Source organism: Ambystoma mexicanum, chromosome 4q, assembly GCF_040938575.1.
Source record: "Ambystoma mexicanum isolate Mex_15411 chromosome 4q, UKY_AmexF1_1, whole genome shotgun sequence".
Classification (NCBI taxonomy): domain Eukaryota; kingdom Metazoa; phylum Chordata; class Amphibia; order Caudata; family Ambystomatidae; genus Ambystoma; species Ambystoma mexicanum.
The window spans coordinates 39,155,248-39,178,897 of NC_090928.1; positions in this window are offsets into that span (position 1 = coordinate 39,155,248).

Below are 23,650 nucleotides of genomic sequence, written 5' to 3' on the forward strand. Positions count from 1 at the left end.
AGGAAGTGACGGGAAATGTTTGTAGTTGCAGGAGCGAACAGAGAACAACAGAAACCCAGTAGAGGGAATGCCGAAGCGGACCCAATACCGCCCGAGAAGTAGTTTTTGGGCTATTTGTAGCGCCCGCCCATGGGGCACCATGAGACTAGTCTACCGATTAGGTCGAATTGAGCGGTAACGGGAAAGTCCTAGCATGCATAGCAGAGCTGGATGAGTTTAGTTTGGGGTTTGAGTAGAGTGAGGTTGGGGGCTGGGGAGGGTCAGTAGATAAAAGCCTGGCTTGTACGTTTACACCTTCCACTGCACTCTTATTGAGGTTGTCAACCAGATGGAGCCCACATTGATACCCTGGACACAATATGATGATGGCCGGTACGGTCAGAGGCATGACCTGGAATGTCAGAGGGCTTAATGCTTACGTGAAACGAAGAAGGGTGAATACATATATCAAAAGGAATAAGGTTGGGATAGCACTGATGCAGGAAACGCACTTAGTTTTGCAAAAACAGAAGAACCTAGCGAGGGCATGGGGGAGGAGTATTGGTAGGCTCCACGTATTCTACATATTCAAAAGGAGTCTTTATTTGGGTGGACCCCACTATTCCAACTAAAGTGTTGGTAACAAAGTCAGACAATGAAGGTATGATGTTAATGTTACATGGGGTAATTGAAAACCAGGAGTTTTGTATTGCAAATAGTTATGGCCCGAACCATGATGCAACAGCGTTTTTTAGGTCACTGTATACGAGGCTGCGACCCTACATGGATGGCACATTGATCTGTGGTGGAGATTTAAACTGTACACTTGCCCCGACCTTGGACAGATCAGATGCAAAATACAGACGGCCGTCTCCCCCAGCCAAGATACTAAACTCACTATTGAAGCACTTCCAACTCGCAGATCTATGGAGAGTAAAAAATGGAGAGGAAAGGAAATACTCTCACTATTCGCCCCCTCACAAAGTATACACTAGAATAGACTACCTGTACACTGGGGTGGAACATGAAATGGACTTCACTGAATTGGAGTACCTAGCCAGGGTCTTGTCGGATCACTACCCATTGGTGGCGAGGAGGACCGTGCCAGCTACAAGGCCACCCATTCCTACATGGAGACTGAGGAGCGAATCACTGTTAGATAACGCATTCGCTGAGCAAATATGGAAGAGCACAATAGAATCCATGGCAGTAAATGAGGGGAGTGTGCAGAAAGTGTGCACAGTCTGGGAGGTGTATAAAGTGGTTATCCGGGGGTAATGATAGCAGAATCTGGAGGTGTGCAGAAGTTCATAGTCAGGGACCTTGAGAAAATAGAAGAGAAACTGAGGGTGCTAAAAGTGGAGCCCAAAGTAAACAAAGACACATAGATGAAGTCATCGAACTGAAACAAGCATGTCTGACACAGTGGGATAGGTTGGGGAAGTTTAGTTATGCAAAGTATCTGGAAAGGAGCAATACACAAAGGGATAAGCCTGGTAGAATGTTAGCCCGGCGGTACAAGATTTGAGATGTTAGAGCTCCCATATGTTCAATCTGGAATAGTGAGCTAGAAGAGGTGCACACACAAACAGGAGTAAAAGAGGTGTTCTCGGAATATTACAAAGCACTCTACGCTGGCCCCCTAGGAAGCGATGTGGAAGACATACAGGATGTTCTGGACCTTGTGACTCTGCCCCAGCTGGACTCACTCCAAAGGGAGGCACTGGAATCCCCAGTAACCCCAGAAGAGATGGCAGCCACCATTAAAACACTACCAACGGGAAAACGCTGGGAACAGATGGGCTACTTAGCAAATTCTACAAAACCTATGTTGATATGCTGACGCCGCTGATGGCCAAGGTATACAATGAGATGTATGCAGAAAACATGCTATCGGGAAGCATGAGGGAGGCCTTGATAGTCCCTCTACTTAAACCAGATAAAACAAGCGATGGCTGTGGTTCCTACAGGCCACTGCCGCTGCTGAATCAATACAGCAAAATCCTCATAGCCATTTTTGCAAATCGACACTGCAGGGTTATCCACACGCTGATACATCCGGATCAGACGGGGTATGTACCGGGAAGAAGCATTTCAGAGAACCTTAGAAGGTTGCACCATATCATTTACAGCACAGAAGGCCACGCCACGGAGTGTGCAGTGGCTTCCCTAGATGTGACAAAGGCATTTCAATAGGTGCGCTGGGATTGGTTATACACCACAATGGTAAAGATGGGGATCGGACCACATTACACGAGATGGGTTTGACTGATTTACACCGAGCCAAGGGCCAGAGTCGGAACAGGAAACACATATTTAGAGATGAGGCAACTGTATAGGGACACAATGCAGGGGTGCCCACTGTCCCCAATGCCATATATCATAGCGGCCGAGCCTATGGAGGTGCATTTGCAGCAGGAGTATGGTGATGTGGGCATAAACATAGGCAGGATGAAGCATGTGATGTCCATCTATGCGGATGACATGTTGTTGTATTTGAGTGATCCAGAGACCAATCTTCCATACATATTGGAGGTGCTTGATAACTCGAGTAGTCTGACAGGAATCAAAGTAAACAAGAGTAACTCATGTTTTTTCCCACTCGCTCCACTGGCTAGGGAGGAGGAGGAAGACCTGCCAGTTTTACTGCTACCTTGGAGTAGACACTCCTTTAGATGCCTGGGAGTCAACATTTACCACAACCCCAAAAAAGAACATGAATGTAACACAGTACGAGCTTGACAGCGATTTGAAAAGTACTTGAAAGTTTGGAGCAAGCTGTCCCTGTCAGTTATGGGCAGAGCAGCACTACTAAAGATGGTGGCGCTGCTGAGACTTATGCATTGTTTCGGGAATGTTCCATATAATATAGTGGGGAGGTTCTTCTAAGAACTAGAAGGGATGTGCAGGGGGTTCCTATGGCAGGAGGAATAGAGTGGCTCTGGGCATGTTGCAAACACCATATGAACTAGGGGGTCTAAAGGTGCCAAATTTCAAGTTGTATTTCCTGGAGTGTCAGCTCCAATATGTGGTACAGTGGATGGCGGATGAGCCAACTGCAGAAACAGCCAGTCAGAAAAGGTAGATACCTGAGGGACCACCTTTGAATTCCCACAAAGGCACAAAATAGGCATCCATATTTGGTGGAACTGGGCATGCGAATATGGAGAAGGGCTTGTAAAATTATGGAGTCACCACAAATCCCGATAGTGGCAATACTTGATGGGACACCACACGGTGGGCAGCAGTGAGAGCAGTATGGGAAGAGTGTGGGGTAGCCACGGTGGGGGATCTGTAGAATGAAGGAAGGTTGATGTCATTTACCGAATTGCGAGAAGCCACAGGCTTACACACTGTGCAGTTTTTTTGTATAATACAGTGATTAATATATTGAGGGGCATTTGGCCGAGCAGCGTGGAGACGGACATAGGCCATGATGAAATAGAAACGCTGCTCAATGTAGCAGAGGGAGGGCATGCCATCTCTAGCATTTACTAAATATTGATAGGTCACACCTCGCGAACAGAACTGAAATGCAGGGAAAAGTGGGAGGTGAAATTGGGGAAAATATTCGAGGATGGTGATTGGGAGAAAGTAGCGAGGTACCATAAGAAGGTCTCAAGGAATGCCAGGCTACAACTCATACAATTGTATATTACGCAGAGAGCATAGATCATACTTTACACCTGCTGTCATTGTGACGTTTAAGGGCACAAGGAGACAGGAATGTCCGAAATGCTAGGAGGCTGGATCTGGCGTGAGACACATGTTTTGGGGATGCCCACAGGTGCAGTGGTTTTTGAGGGAAGTGGCACACAGAGCCGCCCAAGGCAGGAACGAACTAGATATCCAAACACCAGAGGCTTGCACACTATGCCGATACAAGAGGAATGTAAAAGACAAACCGATGACTAAAATCAAAGATTTGATGTACATACTGGCTGAACATAGCATAGCCATGGGATGGAAAGATGCCAAGGGGCAATGCACAACCAAATGGTGCAGAGAGTTGGAGAAATGGGTTTCAGAGGGATTTTCAACTTGGCTATTTGCTCCTTTAACAATCTGTTTAATCACTCACAGCCGCTGTTCGCTTGTGGGTGATAAGCGGTAGAAAATGTATGCCTTATACCTAATAGGAGAAATATCTGTTCAAATAATTCGGTTACAAAGTGCGGTCCAATGTCAGTCTGCAAAACCTTCCACACACCCCACCTGGGGAACACCTCGCACACAAGAAACATCACAGCACACGGGGCATCAGCGTGTATTCATGGAACTGCCTCTATCCATCTAGAAAAATGACATACCATGACCAGCATATATCTGTAGCTGTTGAATATCTGAAGCATATCTACATAATCTATATGGAGATACTGAAATGGGCCGTTGGGTCTAGAGATTGCTCCTGTCACTGGCACACTATGCAATTCACAATGAACGGTGCCACATGTTCCAATAGATTGGGTGTGAACCATTCTTCAGAAATTGTTGCAGCTAGACTCTCTTGAGTCATGTGTGCTGGGTAGTGAAGCTGCTCCAACGCTACTGTCAATAATGCTAGAGGCATATCTGGCTTTCCAGTGCTATCCTACCTCCAAAATGCCTCAGTAGGGGATAAAGAACACCCCCGCTTTCTCCATAAATCCTGTTCTTCTCATGGAGCTTGACCTTGTATCTCAATTAACTGAACAATAGACAGGGTGTTAAAGCCTTACTTTGCCAACACGCATCATCCTGTCATTTGTTTAGCATCTTTGTCTTCAAAACTAGAAGAAAAGGGTGGATAATCAGACGCCTTTTAGTCTCTAAGTCTGTGACTTTGTTTCTGTGGGAAATTAAATCTGTTCTTTTGGAATGGGCTGTGCATTTTACAATTGTTTGGGTCAATGGAAGACTTAATGCTTCTATAAGCCTATCAAATAGGGCTACATGTTGCACTGGAGTGTCATCTGCACAGAGGAAGCCCCTCCTCTTCCAGTGTGACATACCTGTGTGTACTGTGATATCACATAGGTGGATTCAGAGTACACCGTCACTTCTTCATCGTCAAATCTTCACAGCGCTTCGATGAGTGCCACTAATTCTGCAGCCTGTGCTGAAAAATTCAAAGACAATCTCCTGCTTGTTACTACCTCAAATTCACCTTCTCTATTCAGTTTCACTACAGCTGGTCCAGTATGCCTTTCCCCAGTTGCTTGGTCACATTTTGATGAACCATCAAAAAAAACAATTCCTCATCCCCAAGGATGTTTTCTCTAGCTTGGGGAATATCATTGTAACAATCAGTATATGTTGTGCAGTCATGTACATTATCAGCCTCTCCTACTGGTACTGCTATAAACGTTGCTGGATTTATTGTTTTACATCGAACAATTTAATTTTGGGATTGGAGATAATCACCTCATACCCCAATGTTCTTTGTGTGGTCAATGTACTTTTGAGTGTCTCTAAAATTGCAAACAATGCATGCGTCACAAATAACATTATTGGGCACCCCATCATTATGCTTATAGATTTTTCAATTGTGACTGCGGCAGAAGCTAAAGATTGCTCACAGGGATAGTGTCCCTTCATTACTGGATCTAAAATCCCACTATAATATTCCAATGGTTTAGGTCCATGTCCTAATGCCATCTTCTGTGTTAGAACTGCTGTCATGACTTTGCCTTTTGAATGGGAGAATAAATACAATTCTTCATTATAATCTGGAATCCCCAATACAGGGGCTGTACTGATTGCCTTTTTCAAATCTTCAAACCCTTCAGTCATCTCATCTGTCCATGTTATTGTACTTTTGTCCACCTGTGCTTATTGGAGTCCTTTTTAACGAAAATGTAAAATATATATATGTACTATAGTTGAAAACCCAGGCCCTGGAATAATTGCATAAGCCTAGAAACGGTTGCATTTCCCTCACTGGTTTAGGTGCTACAGTTTTCATGATTGCTTCTGCTCTTTCAGGTATCACTTTTCTCCCTTCATGAGAGATGAACTGCCCTATGTACAAGACTTCTTCTTGACAATATTGTAATTTCACCTTGTCTACTTTATATCCTTTCTCTGAAAGTATGGTCATGAGTTTAACTGAGTCTTCTCTACATCTTTCTTCTGTTTCACTACACCCCAAAATGCGATCCATATACTCAATTATTATACTTTCGAGCAGGACATTAACCAGGTACATCTGGAGGACCCTGTTAAAGATTCAAGGGGACTCACAGTATCCCTGGGGCAAACAGGTATGTTTCAGTCACGTATTTCTATACAAAAAGGAAGTTAAATCTTGTGAGTCTTCATGAAGAGGAATCAAAAAGAATGCATTCTTCAAATCAACAACTGTAAAATATTTGACCTTAAATGGGATGCTACACAGTATTGTCACATGATTTGGAACTCAACGAAACACAGCTTATTTAGGGGGTTGAAGGTCCCGAATAAATCTCCACGAACCCCACACACCCTTTGATTTCCTCACAGGGTACACTGCTGTGTTACAAGATGAATCTGATGGCACCAATATTCCTTGCTTCATTAAAGTGGAAATGGTCTCAAATATACCTTCCTCCGCCTCTCTGGGCATGGTGTATTGCTTTAAATGTGGTAAAAGAGCTCCTGGTTCTAATTTAATTTTATCTGCACCTAACACCTTTTATTAGACCCACTTCATATGGGCTTGTAGTCCATAACAATCCTGGCACTTTCTCTAAGTCGTCCGGAAAGAATAACAGTCTTCTTTTTACCAACGCCATTCTCTGCAGTATTTCTATATTTTTTTACTTTAATCCAATAATTGATACTTATAAAAAAAACACTGGTTCATCGTCAGAGTAGTCATTTCTAAATAGCTCTCTGTATGTCAAATTTGTCATCTGTATCCTTCACTGAGGGCTATCACTGTCCTCCATACTCTGCCTTCATCATATGCCCAATGAAGCATCGCCCTTTCTTCTCTGACCACTGCTGCTTCTAATTCTAAGGGAATGATCTGCCTTTCCTCATTGTCCATAGGAATTTCTGCTCTAAATAAAAATTCATCAAGTATTCTCAATACTTTACCTACCAATCTGGGTAACCATGATAATAAGAAAATCACTCCATACAAAAATACCTCTGAATATAAAGGCTCTCCTCGTAATGCCTTTCTGGCCTTTAAAGGCTAATATAAACTCTCCCACGTTCATGTAGTGTATCCCTGAAGTGGAGCTCACTATTACTTCCTCAGTGAAAGATATCGTGATGTTAAGCTTTGTCATTAAGTCACGTCCCACTATATGAACTGGAGTCTTCCTAGAATATTGTAATGGCATTAACATGTCATGTCCTCCTATAGAGATTGGTAATTCGTCTGTAAAGGTAACTAAACTCACCGTCCCAGAGAATCCTTGAGCATTAATGGCAGTACCTGACATTGGGTATTTTTCCCTCATGGACACAAGAACGAGTGGCTCCAGTGTCTACTAGAAATGAAAATGTCTTGCCTCCTATCGTCAACGTGACACTGGTTCCTCTTGGGGGTCTGGTGTGACTGAGAGTACTGAACACCTCAAGGCGCTTTGTGGGCTATCCTATTGTGGACATAAATTCATCCCGTACCTGTGAACGGATTGCCTCCTATGACAGTCACGCTCCCTAATTTCGGTGTGGGTGCCTGTTGGGCTTCTAAGGCCATGTTCCATTGTGGTACGTACCATAGCCTGCTGTGTCTGTGCTTGCTGTGGTTGTGCCTGTTCTGTTTGCATGGCTACCTGCTGCGGTTGCCCTTGCAGAGATTACAGATGTGGCAGTGCTAGCTGCATTTGTTGGGATTGTGGCACATCTGTCTGAGCATACGTGTGATCTTGGGCCTAATATTCCTGTGGTTCTGTATTATTTTGTGGAGCATAACCAATCCTCCCTCTTGGAGCTTCCCAATTCTGTTGCACACCACCTCTGTTTCTGCATGTCCTAGCTATGTGTCCCATTCTTCCATAATTCCAACATTGTTGTGGCTGTCCACAATGAAATCCTCCTCTTCCTTGAGAGTTTTGAAAACCACCTCACCCTACTCCTCTATGCCCATTCCCTCTTCCTCTTGGCCGACAATTGTACCCACACTGGTCAGTAGGATATCCTGCATTATTTTGCTGCACTGACTGCATCTCCTGTGTCACACCTCCTTCATTACTTGTCAATACCGCACCCTCAATCGCTATTTTGGATAACTTATCCGGAACTAACTTTGCTTCCTCTTGCTTTCTGTTATCAGCCTTCTTCTTATTCTTCTCCTGCATTAATCGGCAGTGATGCACAATTGTCAATTGTATTTGTGACCATAGCTTTGCTTCCATTACCACCTGTTTTTTCAATTGCCATTGCACTGGCTTGGGCTGTTCCTGGCATAGAATATGATAAAATAATTCTGCCATTATATCCCCCATGGTTCACGAGTCTCCTGCCACCATTTATCCTGAATATCTTAAATATAAACAACATGATCTTCATCCTCTCCCATTTTCCTAGTCATAATCACACCCATGTCTGATTGTATTCTGAGCACTTGCCATACATCTGCTCTGCAATTTATAAATGGCGCTCCATCATGTGTCATGTTTTGCGCAGTCACACCTTCCTATCCTGATCGCTTCCAAATGTCTTCATCTATAGCTAACGCCATTCCTGATGTCATCCTATCGGCACCGGAAGTTAAACTCAGCAATTTACACTTTTAATTGTCTTTATCCATCTGCGGCCATGTTATATATTGTGGTCATATTCCCCCTTTCTCCAATAATGTTAATTGGGAAAATCCCGGTCCATAATCATACTGCCTTGTCTTCAAGGCAGAGCTAGCCTCTGCCATTTGTTTTCTTCCTGGTAATGATCTTAAGCTACTTACATATGGCAGTGATATCCCCTGCAATAGACAATTGGGCTTGTAGTTGCTCAGCATATGGTGATGATTCTGATGTCCTCTCCTTAGGCCCCTCTAAATCTGACCATTTTACCCCTTTTTCTGCACTCTATTCTTTTGAAAACCTGCATTTGCCGTCTTTTTGTGCCCTCTCATTCTCCTCCCTCTCTTTGTCTGACATCATTATGCTCTAGCTCGTGTGACTATTGTCTTCTTCTGCATCGTCAAGGCCTAACTTATGTAAAGACAGTGTTCCATGGTAATTTTTCATAATGTCATCTAATCTATCTTCAGTTCCCTTAATCAGGATCCTTGTATATTCTCTTGGGTTGTGTACCTGTCTTTGTCCCTCATTTGCCTATAGACATTCCCAAGTCTCTACTCTATGTCTTCTGTAACCTGCTCACAAGACCATGCTGATCTCAGCATTCCTTGCAGCTCCCTATGGGGCGGTTGTGACCCTCTCTCTTCCTCCAAACGTTCTTGTGCTTCAATCAGCAGCATACGTCTATGGCATAAATATTCTATCTCATTGTCTTTTAATCCCCTATTCCTGTTTATTTTTGCTTCTCTTCTCCTCATCCCCTCAATTCATCTTCCTCTCACCTTCGTTTCAACCTCCATACTTTTATTCTTTGGGCTTCTAGCTCTACTTGTTTCTTCTCCTCTAATCTCTTTCTTTCGTCGCCTCATATTTTCTTCGTTCTTCCCTTTGCTTACATTCTTCATCCCTCTTTTCTTTGTATGTTCTTTCTTCTTCCTTCTCTTCCTTTTCCCGTTCTCTCTCCTCTCTTTCTCAAACCCCATCAATGCCCTTATCGTCTAGCTTAAGCAATATTTGTCCTCTCATCCATTCAATCTGCGCTATTTTTATTCCCTTAGCTTTATCCTTTATTTCTTTGTGCTTCCCTGCTTCTTCCTCTATCTCCATTCATCTGTCTTGTCTGTCTTTTTTTCATCTCACTGTTTACTTTCATTGTGTGCTGATATATCTTTGCGTTCTCTGCTCTTGCACACTTTCACATTATCCTCACTGCTATAGCCCTCTCTCCCACTATACAGGTCTCTCAAATCTAGCTGTATCCTTCTTTAAATTGTACTGTCTGGTATTCAGGTTGCATTGATAGGCCTCTCCCCCACTGTACAGGTCTCTCAAATCTAGCTGTATCCTTCTTTAAGTTGCACTGTCTGGTATTCAGGTTGCATTGATAGGCCTCTCTCCCACTATACAGGTCTCTCAAATCTAGCTGTATCCTTCTTTAAATTGCACTGTCTGGTATTCAGGTTGCATTGATAGGCCTCTCTCCCAACATACAGGTCTCTCAAATCTAGCTGTATCCATCTTTAATTTGCACTGTCTAGTATTTAGGTTGCATTGATAGGCCTCTCTCCCACTATACAGATCTCTCAAATCTAGCTGTATCCTTCTTTAAATTGCACCGTCTGGTATTCAGGTTGCATTGTGCCATGCCTGGATGGAATGGTGGGTGTTGGCATGTGCCACACCTGGACATGGTCGTGGGCATTGGCCGGCGTAGCATCTGAACTTAGTTGTGAACGTTGGTCGGCGTCGTGTCTGGATGTGATCGCGGGGGTCGGCATGTGCCGTGCTTGAATGAAACTGTGATTGTTAGCATTTGCCTAAGTAACCAACCGACTAACAATTTCACCCCTCTACATACACCTCTCAAACCCTAATCAAACACAACCACAAGCCTATAACTCAACAATCTGCACAAACTTCACTACACTGCAACGACAAAACAAACCACACATAGACCCGCACAAGACGACTAACGACTGGAAAACACCCCAAGCCCAGCCGACAGAGTTACAGGGTTGTGGCTGCCAACAGCACATCACTGCGCTCTTGCACTTTTCCAGCTTATTCCCACGAATTCACCCCCCCCCTCATCTGCCTTTTTTTCAGAGCCGCCAGAGTGCCAGGGGACTACTCCGGTGGTGATAGTGCACGGTACAAATATCCTTTAACATTAACATTAACATAAGCGATGGGCACATACGTTGTATTAACATACCCCGCTGCTGCTTTTATTTCTTTTTTTTAAAAAATGAATTCTGCTTTATTGAGTTTTTTAAAAGCATAACAAAAACAGGGCTGAACAAACACAGTTCACATCTCAGAAATTACTCAACAAATCAAGAATGTGGAACTTTGACATCCTAACTAAGCATGTAAAAATCTTCAGAGCACTTCTCCAACCCTCCCTCCTCCCCCCCAAATCTCCCCCTTCACTCCCCCTCAACTCCCTTCCTGATCCGAATGGCTCTCCCATTTTTAGTCCCACACTTTATCGCTCACAATTTTCTGATACATTTAATCACATTTTCGATTCCAGTTCAAGTATAGTTACTCCTCGTCCGCATTGCTCGGGGTGTCAACCTTCCCCACTTTGCCCTACTCCCCACCAGTTTCTCTTCAGCCCATGTGAATATATTCAGAACAGATGTTTGACCATTGCATTTTGTTCGATCCAGGAACCCCATGCGTTCCATTACATATATATTATGGGCTATGTTAATCCACTCCTTTTTATCAGGCAGCTGAGCTTTTTTCCAGTGTGCTGCCAGGCATGCCCTTTCCACCAGGAGAAGACTGTGGACCATTTTCAGCTGCCTAATGAATTATCTCTCACATTCCTCCAACCTAAAGAGAACCAGCATAGGTGCTTTCACTCTAGTAACCCCATCCAGGTCCCTGATCCAACTCAAAACCTTGTCCCAGTAGGACTGAACCACAGAGCATCCCCACCACATATGCCAATTGTCGGCTCTTGATCCAAACTTGTGCCAACACAATGGGTTCACATTCTGGTACATTCTTGAAAGCCTCACCGGGTCGTACTGCCATCTGTGCAACAGCTTGATGATGTGTAGCTTATACTGACAAGAAATTGATGTCTTGAAGGCCCCACAACACATCCTTTGCCATGTTTGTGGGTCCAACTTGAACCCATGTCCCCTTCCCATTTCTGCCTCAGCCTATCCATGGTCCCTTCCTCATCCCCAGCAAGGTCCTATACAGTGCCCAGATCAATCCCCTGGATTCTGTTAATGTATCTAGGAGTTTCTTGAAGGACGTGAGTTCCCTGTGTATCTTACCCTTCCATGCTTCCCTACTCAGGACCCCTTTCAGCTCTAGATACGAGAAAACAGAGAGTGTACCTATCCCAAGGGCCTCTTCCAGCTCCAGTACCGTGATGAACCTCCCACCTTTCCACATTTGTCCGATCCTTTCCAAACCTGCCTTGTACCATGCCTGGAACCTGGAAGGATCCAGGATTTGGTCCCTAACTCCCGTCACCCATCTATGTCTCACGGGTGAGGGCCAGGCTATGAGCCCGCTCATCCCTGTCCCCTGTTGTCAGATACTCCAAATAGTGCCTAGAACTGGGTGCTCCCGTATCCTGCGTAGTAGCCTTTCCCTGGGTATACACAGCCACTCTCCCACTGTGGCCAGCCTTAAGTGGTGATTTTCTAGTCCCACCAACTGTAGTCCCCCTGTCCTCTAAGGTGTGGAATCAGTACCCTAAACTGGGTCGCCTTATAGTACAGATAATGTTGGGGAGCCCCACATCCCCACTCTCCTTAGGAAGACTCAAAATGTTGCTGTAAACTCTAGGCTTCTTCCCCTGCCACAAGAACCGCAAAAGAGTTCCCTTGGTAGCTTTGAAATAGAGGTTGGGGATCCGGATGGGCAGCCTCTGGAACAGGTACAAGATCTTGGAGAGAACCACCATTTTAAGTACATTCAACCTTCCCATCCACGAGATGGTCAACCCGTTCCATTTTCCCAAGTCTTTCTCCAGGGCAGTCAGCAGGGTGGGGGTGGGTGGGGGTTGGCGTCATATAATCCCTCAAGCTCTCTTGTGAGATTGATACCCAGGTACTGCATTGAGCCCGTGTTGACTTCCATGCCAAACGAGGAGAAGCGCCCCACGTCATCATCCTTGCTTCTATCTAGGGGAAACAGTACTGACTTGCCCTTATTAATTAAAAACCCAGCCAATCGGCCATATTGCTCTATCAGACCCACAGCTGCTGGCACCAATGTCAATGGGTTTACCAGATGGAGGAGCATGTCATCCGCGTACAAACCCACTTCATATGTTTGCTCGCCCACGCCAATCCCTTCAATTGTTCAGTCTTCTCTCAACCTGTGGGCCAAAGGTTCCAACGAGAGCACAAATAGGGATGAGGGAAAGCGCGCACCCCTGCCTTGTTACTCTTTCCAAATTAATTCTAGAGAGGGTGAAAAAATATGGATGTCATCCAGATAGGCCACCACATATTGATCCAGGCTATCACTGAACACAACACTGATGGGGTGTTGGAAGGTGCCAGTGGCATTACAGAGCCCAAAAGGCATCAAACAATCCATAGCAGCCGCATAAAACGGCCTTCCATTCGTCCAGCTCATGTACCCTTACCAAGATATAAGCCCCATGGATGTCCAGTTTGATAAAGTCAGGTTAAGAAGAAATGCTGCTACAAATGGTCGATGTGGGGGCAATTTCTCTGCGGGTACTTTACTAAAAGCAGTGGCATAGTATTACAGTATTACAGTCTCAATAACAACTACTCACAGTTTGTTTCAGCAGAGTATGATGACTAAAGGGAGAATCCAACTATGCATCCAGAGTCTTTATGGGGAGCAAAACTCTGTGTACCCGATGGGCTATGCCCTCGGGAAACCCTGTTGGGGAATAAAACCTGATGGTAAGACTTGAACAAGTAGTCTTGATGTTGAAGTGAGGAATGCTGGAATATGTAGTCCAAGGTAAGGTACTGTAGGTCAAGAATGGGATGCTGAAATAGAGAGATGATGGAGCTTGTAGTCCAGATAAAGGTATTGTAGTCAAAGGGAAAGAAGTTTGGAGTGGGGAATGTCCTGGACTGGATTGCAACAGGTAATGTAGAAAGTGTTCTCAGTAGAGAGACAGAGAAAGAATTAAGGGAAGGAAGAAGGCATGATAATGACAAGAAAGGAGCTGGAACCACAAGGCAAGGAACAAGAAAGAAAGAAGAAGTTAAGGCAGAAGGCGAACCGATTCTAGGCAACAAAGGCAAAGGAGAGAGAGGAAGAAGGAAACCACAAAGGACAGACATGCAGTAGCCAAGAAACAAAACGAGGAGAAAGAGAGTGTCTGGAATAGGACGAACAAGTAGCAAAGGAGAAGAGCACAACCATCTCCAGAAAAATGGAATTACATGAGGCAAGATATAGAGACACTGACTGGGAAATCAAGTGGCAGCGAGCAAATGCTAGAAGCATAAACGTAGCAATGCGCCAACTGGCCTGATTTCATGAAAGATATAGTTGTTGGAATTCCGATGCCATCTTGAGAAATACTAGAAGGCTTACTAACGTTATGAATAGCATGTAGTAACCTCCATCTTGAGTGATGTTGATTTCGGAATGGATGGCTCTTTCTTCATGTATTCCGTAAGGAACAAGCAGTTTGATTCCTAACACATAGTCCTGATATTCCATTGGAATCGTTTGTTACACCACTCCAACCTCATGACATCCTGAGATTAACACCTGGCACAACATTTTAAGCCTTTCATGGTGTTGTAATACTGGGTAAAAACAAAAGTCACAGATGAAGACAACCATTTTTCGTACCCAATCAATGGTAGGCTTATGAATCCTATGCTAGGGTATCCCTACAATCAATCGGAAACAAGGAGCCACAATCAAATTGAAACATATCCATTTGCATTGTCTCTTGGGTTGTCATGCATAACAGAACAGTTTGTTCCACTACTGAACCTGCTATCAGACTGGAACCATCTAATGTTACACACAGGCAATGCCCAACTCCTTGGCCCAGGTGGAATCCATGTAATTAACACGAGACCCCGAATCGATCATGACTCCTGATTGGCAACAGTAGAAACAGAAAGGCTCATGTCCAGATACACATGAACGGCCATTCGTGCCTCTTTAGGACCTATATTGAACCGACCACCCCAAGGTCCTCACTGGTTTTTCCCGACTTTTTAGTCAGATGCGGGGACATGAGCATATATAGTGTCCTGACTGGCTGCTGTGTAAACAAAGGTTGGAGACTCAGTGTTGCTCGCATTCCTCTGGATTCAGAGGCCCCGTATGGAACCTATCTGCATAGACTCAGTGGAGCTACAATCATCAATTGTATGGCCCTGCGAGGCAGTCTGAAGAGCAAACGTTTCATCACGCTCCCCTCTCAATTCAGTACATCTTACGTGAATCTGCAAGACCAGGTACAATAATGCGGGATAGTCGTTCGGCAAGACTAGAACAACAGACATAGCGTTCTTAAGTTCCTCAGAGAGCCCTTGTAAAAGGCTGCTGCTTTATTTCTGCTCAGGCCAGTTGGTTTCAACAGATAACTGGTTGAACCAAGCTATGTACTGACAGAGACCCTGCTTATTTTGTGTGAGCTCCAGTAAACTCCAACAAGTAACTCCAGTAACTCAAAAACGCGGGCCTGATCCTTGTATACGTCCCATGTCATCCCCTTGGGCATCTACGTTGTACAAAATGGGATTGTCAACTTCCATCAGGGGATTATCCCAGGAGGCTGCCACGGCTCCAAGATGAGAAAATACATAGGCTACCTTTGTGAGTGCTTCAGGAAACGCTGCAGGCCTACAGATGTAGCACAATTCACACTGATTTACAAAGGATCGATATTTCTCTAGACCAACCAAGCTCAGGAGGTGCTAACGGGAAAGATTTACAGACGATAACTGGTGCGGCAGCTTGCATGGTGGTAGCCTATTAGATGCTGCTGCAGGTATCCTGGATGGACCCCCGAATACATCATCTGGTGGTAGAGGTTGCCCTATGCTCTGCATCATGTCCAATCACGGATTGGTTGACGCATGGGCTGCTTTCATAACAGCGCTCAAAGAGGCCATTGTCTGAATCAGGTCTATGGCAGGATCAGTTGCACCCTCTATTTGTCTCTAGTGGAAGAAAAAGTCTTCTCGAACTGTCAGGTATGGCAAAGCTTTTAAGCTCAGTACATGCCTGTAATAGACTTCCAGTAGACAAGAGAATTTTCTCCTGATATTACGGTGGAGAGGGCAGAAATATACCCTCAACCGAATTATCAGGCAGAGAGTGAAGAGGGGAACCAATGCCTACTTAGCACTGGATACTTTAATCAAACACCGAATATGGACTTCTGCATGCAAAGGAAAAATACACATACATTAACCATCATGTACTCCTGTTTACACCTCAGTAATTCCACACCATAAAACTACCTACCAGGTATTGTCTTCTGGCAGGTGTTGATTCTCCAGGGAAAGAAAATCCAATGGTAAAGTCCATAGATCAGATTCTTGCCCGGCGTTCCAAGCACGGACAAATCCCTTTAAGGATTCAAGCAGACAGAGGCAAACAGGTTACTTGGAGTTTGTTCATCCACATGTGCACCGAAAAAAGGGTATCCACCAAAAGAAGGCTATTACCACAGATGACTAATTAGGAGACCAGGCAGGAGCTGTTCCCATGCACACAGGAGAGGAAGAAGTTGACCAAGCAGACACAACCAGGGAATCCAGGAAAAAAGATTTGGTCATCAACTAATTGGCAATCCAAGGGTGGCAAGGTACAGACAATCGCTAAACTGAGATGATCCAAATAACAAGCCATGGATCAGATTCGCAGAATAACAAAAATGGCACTCACCAACATTGAAAAGCAGAGAGGCTGTCGTCTTTGAGAGTTTTAACTGCTCAAGACTTACACATTGTACAGCATTCGTGGATGACATCATTGGCACAGTTTACCTGTGATGATGTCAAAGGCACTATGTGCCGATGTCATATCATGGAGGGGGTGCCAGGAGTTGTAGTGCACCCGGAAACTGTGTTGCTGAATCCTCCATGGAAGATGCCATTGCTTGTATGCGAAGTGAGCAGGAGGCAAGAGTCTATGCCGCCTTACAATGGCATACCAGCCAGGACGAAAGAGATGAAGACCATGAGCAGTATAGGATTACATTGGATTCAGATTGCAGTAGGAAGACGATAGAGGAAAACAGAGTCAAGCTAAAGGAGGGGTGGGAAAAGGAAGGAATTACTGGAGAAAGAAACTGTAAAAATAGACCAGACAAAGAGAGTAGTGAGAAAGCAATAGAGGAGGATAGTCAGAGGTTAAAAGAAGGGGCCTTAGAAAAACGGGTCACAGTAGAGATTTCTAGAATGTGAAGCCTACAAGCGGGTGGTGTTAGTGTGAGAGGATAGAAGGAAAACATCTGGAGATGGTGAACTATTGGACCAAGAGGTGACTATAGATTATCAGAGGAACCAGGAGGTGGAACAACTAAAAAGGAAGATGTTCGGCAAGGCCTTCTGTGAGAGAGACCCTATAGGGGGAGAGAGTACATGGGATAAGAAAGACAAGAGCTATTGTCAGAGATTTGAGGAGGAAACTAAAGATGAAAGAAGAGGGTATGGAGGTTCCTGAGGACCATGTTGGTCGAAGGGAGAGTTAACAAGTGAAACAGTGTTGTTAAGCCAGGGAGCACAAAATAGCAATAGCCAGGAGAAAGGAAGGTCCTGAAGAAAGTCACAAGGGAAAAGGTGGCCAGCTAAGAATAGGGGCATGCTTTGCCAACAAATTCCACCACTGGTCATCCTGGCAAGCAGACCCACATTTACCAAGAGAGCAAAGGCACCCAGTGCCAGTCCCTTGAGAGAATTACAGGTACACAACCTAGGAGGCAGAGCTCTTGCAGACCGTGATAGCACAAATCTCCCTGAGAGTTATGGGATGATGGCAGAGAATAAACTGTGGGTCAAGCAGAGAGTCAAAAGACCAATTTTGTTTAAATCCCCAGTGGCTCGCTCCGCTCCACGGAGCAGTACGGGCTAGCATCGGACTGTTTCTGCTGTTGAGAGGGACAGATTTCAGAGCATTCACACACCAGCTGCGAGGAGCCTGTGACATCTGTGTTTAAATCGCCAATGTCCCGCTCAGCGGAGCAGAGCCGGCGAAGGGCTGGTTCAGCTGTTCCTGCTGCTCCTTCTGCTTTGCATTTGCATTTGGAAGATTTTGGAACCCTTTGAAGATGCTCCCGTTGAACGAGTGGAGTTAAGCTCAGCTAATTGGGCTAATTGAGCCCAGTGTGGCAAACTCACTGACAGCGGGCACTGAGCCATTCTGACCTTTACCTTGGTACTGGCAGTGGGGGCAGCAGTAGGTGGTAGTGTGTGATGAAGAATGGAGGCACAACAGAGGCTCAATGAGGCCTTTTGGCACTATGGAATCCAGGCACTGTAGTGAGGCTCAGTGAAAGAAGTTATCAGTTTGTAGCAGAGTCGCCCAAGGGGGTGTGAAGCACACTGATCACTGAGTGCCTGGGCGTTTCCCGTTGCTTTGGAGGAGGGTGAGTTCAAATGAAATCTTGCCATGATCTGACCTTGATTTCGCCTTCACAAACACATATGAAACCGTTCCATTTGTTTATTTTGTTTGTGTTCTTAAAGGGCAATGTTAGGATTGAATTTACATTGGTTGCTTATGGGTTGCTTATTGCTTCAGGAATTTTGTTTATTTGCTGGTAGAGGGAAAGACAGAATAATCCATCAGGGATAAAAGGAAAGCCAGACAGAGCCCCACCATCCCACCAGGAAATAAACCTGGAAAGAAATCCAAGAAAGCTATGGGTGAGAAGGTGGATAAGCCACAATCCTCATCCCTTTAGGATTACCTGAAGCAGGTGGCTGGTTAGATTGCTGATCAAACCAAGGCTACCGAGCAGGCTATAACTGCCACTATTATTTTAATGGTGGTGAATGATTTAGTCTTATCACTGCGGAGCATAGGAAACAGCAGGGAGAATAATAAGGCAACTCAGGCTAATGTTGATGCTAAAATTGGGGCATTAAGTGGCCACGAAATACACAAAGGGTCGGACTGCGATCACCGGAATGATATCAGTGATAAAAGTATGCCATGCCTAGCCAATCAGGTGCTCAATGTCTAAATATGTATGAGGGCAGCAGGGAAATTACTGCCTGCCACACCGATATGCACTTTAATAGTGGGCATTTGGTCAATGGCACTAACTAACATAGAACATGGCAGATTGGTGTAACTGAGCTCCTTTTTCAAAGAGTTGAGAAAGGCCATTGATGCCCTTATGACTAAAATGCAATTTATAGTTGCATTTATGACTAATTTTAAGAATAATATTTTAACACTATTGTAATTTTAATTGTTTATTTGTAAAGCGCGTATACACAAATGAAGTGCTTCAAAGCTCTACAAGGCGGGAAGGGAACAAGGGAATACAGAGTCATTCTTAGGACTTGAAGTTTCCGAATGATCAACAAAAAAATGCTGGCATAGTAGGCCGACGGCATTACTACTAGTGCAAGTGCATGACAAGAAGGAAGGTGATAAAGGGGGAGAAGAGAAAGAAGAACATACAATCCATAAACTTCCGTACTAGGCCAACAATGTTTCAGATAGTGCAAGTGCATGAAAAAGAGTGAGGTGATTAGGGAGGGAGTAGAAGGAGAAGAACATAAATAAACATAAAAAACTACCATACTAGGCCTGGCGAACTAGGCATAGTGCATTCTGGTAATGTAAGTGAAAGGGAGGGGGGCAAGTGTGCCCAGTCCAGCAGGGCTCTGGGTTAAGTGCAGAGAGGTTACCCTTCTCATGGAATGAACTCCAAAAGTGCAGCAGTGTTGAGCAGAGTGCAGAGGCCCGGAGGCAAGTGCAAGGACTGGCGGGGGAGCCTGGGACCTGTGAGGCTCCAGAGGTGCACCAAGTGACCAGTCAGCAAAATGGAGCAGAGTTTAGGGAAGAGGAGGAGGAGGAGGGAAGTAGGTGAGAAAAGAGAGGAGGTTAGCAAGGCAGTGGGAGAGAATGAGGAAGAGAAGAGGAAGGACTGAGGACTTTCCAGAAATTAAGGAGATCAGACTCAAGACGGATAGAGGCAGTGAGGTTGTTCCAGAGGGAAGCACCACAGAGGATAAAGATCTACCCTAATTTTGGATGTTTTTATGAGATCCTTCAAGAAAGAAGTAATGTCCAAGATTGCAGGCAACCCACACCATACCTGTGAGGAGTGCGAAAACACCCACCCTGTCGAAACAGATATTAACACTCAGACTATAGTGGATGCACCTGGTGAGGAAAAAAAGATGGTTAGGATAAATGTTCATGTGCCCCACTAAACCCCACTTGGCAGAGGAACGAACATTAACTTCAACTCTTCAGAAAAGGGGCTTAGAGATGAATCAAGACTGTCTACATCTCCCTCTGGAAGCATTACCACTGGTGGGGTGATTGTGAAAATACCACCATTGAGGGCTCGTATTACCAAAGACTGTGAGGCCCTAATTAATAAAACAACTCACTGGATAAAAACAAAAATCAACTCACAGCTTGCTAATCCACAGCATACAATTATGGCCAGAAGGGTGCATTGGATGGAACTCACCAATAAAGGTATTGATGGTGACTGCATTGTGGTGACATTTGCAAACTCAATGACAGTGGACTATGTCGTTGATTCAAATTTAGCCAAAAACAGTGCCAATAATGTTTCTCGGATAGTAGCCCTAACCCCTTTTCATCCTAGGAAAGCGTGTTTGTTTGCTAATATGAATGTAGGTTCCCAGACCTGGCCCAAGGACTTCAATCCCTCTAAAAAATAATTGGAGTTGAGAAAATTGAAAATAGGAGATTCATGCAAAGGTGTAATAACCCACAGGCGCAACTTTCTGTGGAAGTATCTGAGCCTCGTACACCCTTCTCACCGGTTTTAACTTTTCCTCTAAGCAACCATTCAGAGTGTCTGCCCGAGATGGAATGTATTGATTGACTATTACCAAGCCCACCTAAAACACCAAGGGCCCGTCTTTTGACCTCTCATGTGTCTTCTGAAACATCTGAACTTCACAGCCCTAAGGTCAATGGCTTGCGGGTCATGTCCACTAACGACTCCCTCTACTTGTCCTAACTTGTAATTATTTCATGGAATGTGGCAAGTGCCAAATCAAAGCTGGAAAGTCCAGATGTTTTGGAATTCTTGGAGCAGGCTGATATCATATGCTCCAGGAAACTTGCTTATCAGAGGGATTTGTAAAGGATGGTTTTGATGTGTATCATGCTACCGCTCGGATAAACGGTTAAAATGCCTAACACAATAGTCATCTGGCTGATTAACTTCTACAACATTCCACATCCCCAATACGGAGATGATTGCTTGTTGGAATTGATTATTATTGTAGATGATCTGTTAAAGAATGTAGAAGAACATGATGGGTTTCTAATTTTAGGTGGGGATTTCAATTTGAAAGGGGGGGCCTGGTTTGTGACCTTTTCAATGAGACTGAAAACAATCTGGCAGGGATCCTAAAGCCACATATGACAGACAATTGAACTTGTTCCGAGGGGCTAAGACTATTGGCGAGTCTGTATGAGTGGGGTATGCCTACAATGAATGACCGTTTACCCAATTACATACCTGGTAAAGCCACATTCTGTGCAGCCCAAGGTAGCGGGACTATTGACTAATTCTGCTTCCCATTGAAATATTGGGAAAGAGTTTTGAACTTTCAGGTTGCTGGTGATATCATTAGTGATCATCACCCGATTGTGCTTTTGCTCAAAATATGGAAGGGTAAAAGGTCTACTTATGTACCACATTTACACAACACAGCTCTTGCTAAAGCAAAAGAAGGCTGAAATGGCAACTGATTGACCCAGGGAAAATAATGGGAAATATTGCTGCCAAAATCGCCAGTTAATTGATAATCTTTTGACCGGGTGGGATGACTTGACTGGTAATTTGGCCAATTTTAATATATTGATGGTTAATATTTCAAAATCATTTATTATTGTATGTGCTAAGAGGAAGTAGCAGGACTCTCTGTGGTGGTTTAATTCTGATTGCACCAAAGCTAAAAAAAAGTTGATATCATTACTTCTAAAAGTGCTATCATAGAGGCGAGGACAGCTTATAAACTAATACTAACTAATAGAAATAAATTGTGAGCTTGTCATGATTATATCTAGTGATTGTTTCTGAATGTAATAACACAAAAGCATTCTGGTAGATAGTAAATAAAGGTCGGCTTTATAAATACAAGAATCAAGGGCTGGTCACTATGGTCCTTGATGGAGGGACCATTTTTCCAGCCTTTATAGTGCTGGATCTGCACAGGGTGAGAGTGACATATTATTATTAACAGATTGTAGAGGAACATCTGTGTGCCTCTGCAGGAGATCCTGCCCCCTACCACCCATGTATTGAAGACATGAAATTGTGCCGTGCCTAACACCTGCCAAAAAACAATACTGCAGCGAGTGTTTGAAAGAAGATACCCATTGAGACAACCCTACCGAATGCACCCTCGACAAGATGATACCCTGCAGGAGGTAAAACCTGAAGGAGTGTGAAAAGAAGCTAAACAATGAATTAATGATGTCATAAGAAGGGTGCACGACGTCTCGATATGTGGGCTAAAGATGATGTAGAGATCCTGAAGAACCTAATGACGAAGTAAAGAATTGAGTGAGTTTTCCCAATATAGAAAAGGGAGATTACACATGCACAAAGTACTGCAGAAAACCATCCGTTCAATAAAATGGACAGTTGCTGAAATGGAAGATAGATTAAGTCATCATAGAAGCTGGCTATGAGTAGTGAATAGAATTCAGGTGAAGCCGCCATTGTATAGAAACTAGACAGTGGCATCACGTAGGCCAGAACCCATGAAGCTGGAATAGAAAAATGTGTTGCAGCTAGAATAATCGGCTCATGAAGCTGAAGTGCAAGGCTGCCTTGCCTAGAGTCAAGATTCAAGGTCAGCTATCTATTCTGAATAAGAACTAGTAAGCAGAGGATAAACATTTTCGCATTAAGATACAAGGTAGAACACAAAGGATGCCAAACTTTAATTCATTTAGAGCATTTAAAAGCTGCAAAAATTGACAAAATCGTGGTCTTCCGTCATGTGAGACAAGGATATAAATAGAGCTTGAACTTGAAGTCCCAGACACGAAAGCTAGTGCCCTCACTCCTGTGCATTCCCAGGGACAAGGTGTTACGCTCACCTGGCTCCTACAGGGGCGTTGGTTGGAACCAGACAGCTGCGGTCTCCACCCACGTGATGCGTAGTGCAGCGATGACTGACTGGATCTGCCCTCCTAATCTTGTCTGCTTAACCCATAGAAATATTCTCCTGCAAGTGGAGGGATGGATTTAGCCACTTGTGGATTCAAGTGATGGCACCCCCTCAGTCCTCCCCAACTAATCACCTCCGAAATGCCCTCACAGCAATCTCACCTTATATTCTTGAAAGATGAGCTCTCCATCCTGCGTGGATTTGCAGGGGCGCGTCGATTCCAGTTACTTCACTGGTTTGAAGTCTCGGGAGAGTTCCGGAGAGTATTGACTCTGAGGTTCCTGGTGAGGACCAGTAAGTATTAAGTTCATAGAGTTCAATATGTCCGATGTTCACTCTTTTTCCCCCTTGACTTTCTTGTCTTGCAGCTGGCTCGTGAAAAGATGCTCTTGTGGCAGCTGGTGGTGCTCAGGCAAGAGTCTGTATTACCCGGCGCTGTCCGGTAAATGTTGCACAAGGAAAACGTGTTGTTTTGTCTCTCTTTACAGATGCGGCACATGAAAATATGGAGAGTCATAAAAGGATGTCTCCGGTGGTAAATCAGGTAAGTCTATGGTGGTAAGAATTATATTTGTTGGTTCCCTCGGCTCACCTTGTGGTTTTCTT